Here is a 2,616-nt window from a genome sequence, read left to right as displayed (position 1 = left end):
ATATAGTCAGGGAAAAGAACAAATAAGGGAGTTTTTTCACCCGAGTCAAATACACACACCTCTGCCATACCCAGAATTCCAAGGTTCCCAGTGTTGGCCCAGAGGGGTTTTAAGTATCATTGTGGATCATGAGATTTATGTTGTTTATTGTTTGTTGCAGTTTTCTTATAATTTTCCCACCATTAAATGTGATTTAAGATGGTGGAGAAGTGGGATGTAGATAATTTGTCTTTTTAATATGTAGGTTACTGAGTTAAGAGATTCCATGTCAGACTGATAGCCAAGACGGCACATCACACACATACCCTGGACATTGATCTGGAGGTGGTAACCAGATGGGACCTTGTGTCATCCGTCTTAGTGTCGGGTGAGTGGTGTGCTCTGTGAGTGAGAGGAAGAATGAAGTGGATATTTGATGTTTAGAAGGTCAGATGCAACAAGAAACTCTTAGTGTTCACCATTTTTGAGTCTTTTTTTGGGCACACAAGGTTACATCTCCTAGTTGACTCTGCAGTTAGATGGGCAATGCAATCCTAAGCTCTGATCAGTGGAATGTGAGCAGAAATGATGACTGTCATGTCTAGGAAACGTTTATTAAAACCCGGTGTGTCTTCTCTCCATTTTCTTCCAGCTGAATAGCTGGAGGCAAAGCAATCCAAAATGGAAGAGCACACATTGGAAGAAAGCCAGATTTCAGAGCTGTCATTTGAAGTCAAGACACCCAGTGAAGGTGTCTATCTAACCCACACCATATGCTCATGAGTAAATAATAGCTTTGTATTGGGGTAGAATACCTTGGAAGTTGTATTTTGTAGCATCCTACATTGACTACTTTAACTAATATACTATTCTAAACTAAAGACTAAGTCTACAAGCAGGGGAAAATTCTTCATTTTTCTTGAAGGGAGTGAAATTATCCCTCTACCTCATCATCATTGTCACCATTATCTTCATCACTTTTGGTTCAAAAAATGCCTTTTGAGTATTTCTAATGTGTTAGACACCTTGGTGGATATTGGAATGCAAAAAACAGTAAGACACTCTTCCTTGCCTTGTCCATAATCCAATGGGAGAAACATAAATAAACACATAATGAAATCAAGACTTAGATCCTAAGTGTGACATTATTAACATAAGACAGCTAACAGCTAACTCTTTGGCAGTGGGAGGGGCAATGATAGGTAAAGACCTCACAGAGGAGGCAACATATATGCCAGCTTTTAAAGGATGAAAAGGAAGATAGGGCAGGTGGGAGGCTTTTTATGTAAAGGCATACCGATAGGAAAAGCAGGAAAATGAAATTGATTGCTGTGGTTGGAGATGAAAAAAAGATGTTTTGCTATCATCATCATCATCAATGTTAGTATCCTATTAAAATTACTATTAATTTCCACACAGAGTGGCTACATGGATTTGATCCCCATCCTCTAGAGGAGCTCAGCCCCGAGGGAACCTGGGTAGTAGATTAAGTGCAAGCAAACCAGGTGAGTTAAGCTCTATAATTCACTTGCTGTGTAATGTGGATCAATTCACTGGACTTTTCTTAATTTCATTAATACTATTGTATTATAAGGAGAACTCCCATTGATCCTTCCTCATTCATTAGAATTGTTGTGCAAATTTAGTACGTAAAACAAGCGAAACCTGGTTTGAAAAAAAATAAACATTGTATAACCTACATGTTTACATTTTTAAAAGACAGATATTAAAGGAGGATCGCAGTAGCATGGATCAGAGTCACAGTGGTGTGTGTGCCATCACACTCAAAGACACATTGTTCCCAAACAGATGGATTTCTAAACAAACACAAGAAAACAAAAACTAAAACAAAAGAACACATTATATAATCCTTCTTTCTGCTGGTATTTGGTACCCTTAAACGGAGCCTACCTGTGGGCTGGAGTCCACCTCGTGAGAGAGCCACTCTCAGAGGGTAGGGACACACTGACACAGAGGGTCCCCAGGGCAGGCTGGACAAAGTAGGATGTGTACTTAGATGGCTGAAAGTAGTACAGCCAGAGTAGGAATCAGGATCACAGTTTAAGGGGGAAATAAAAATTTTAGCCAAAGTGGCTTGTTTGGGGGTGAATGGATAAGGCTATAAAAAAGAAAATTAAAAAAACAGATTTGAAGCCAAGTAGATGAACAAGTCAGGATATAGAATATAAGTGAGGGAGGACTGTGGGTAAAAATATAATACAGGTGGACATTCCAGAAGATTCCTGCAGAAAAGGCCCAGGGCCTCAGCCCTCACTGCTATAGCATACTTACTGTGTTGAGGGGGTTGGAATGTCTGCCAGGATAGACAGAAAACTAGTTTGGGGACATCTGAGTAAAATTCAGCAGTTTAACAGAGATGGGATACCAGCAGAGTTAGAAGGTGATTAAAAATACCCTTGAGCTTAGGCAATCCAGCCTGAAGGCTGAAATTTGTCCTCTCCCATCCCCTAAGGTAAGGTGACCAGATTTTAACACTGCTAAAGTGGGGCACCATTGAGGGGGCGGGGCCTCACAACAATGCAAACTTTGATAAGCAGTTCTCAGTAATCAGTTCTCAACAATTATTTGTTATTATTAAAGTTTAACATTATAAAATTAACAAAAATAATATAAAAC

The 2,616-nt window shown here is 39.5% G+C and overlaps 1 long non-coding RNA gene across 1 annotated transcript in view; it reads left to right on the top strand.

Annotated features, from left to right (window-relative positions):
* The window catches only part of LOC111722280, a 45,208-nt gene that overhangs the window by 9,888 nt on the left and 32,704 nt on the right, over positions 1 to 2,616 (top strand). The window contains exons 3-4 of the long non-coding RNA XR_002771124.1: positions 245 to 762; positions 1,399 to 1,484. This is a non-coding gene — a long non-coding RNA (uncharacterized LOC111722280). The remainder of the gene's footprint in view (positions 1 to 244; positions 763 to 1,398; positions 1,485 to 2,616) is intronic.

This window comes from Otolemur garnettii, unplaced genomic scaffold, assembly GCF_000181295.1.
Source record: "Otolemur garnettii isolate 467f Iridium unplaced genomic scaffold, OtoGar3 scaffold00229, whole genome shotgun sequence".
In the NCBI taxonomy this organism is placed as follows: Eukaryota; Metazoa; Chordata; class Mammalia; order Primates; family Galagidae; genus Otolemur; species Otolemur garnettii.
Note: the sequence above shows the minus strand (reverse complement) of the source record. Positions and strands in the feature narration are given on the sequence as shown.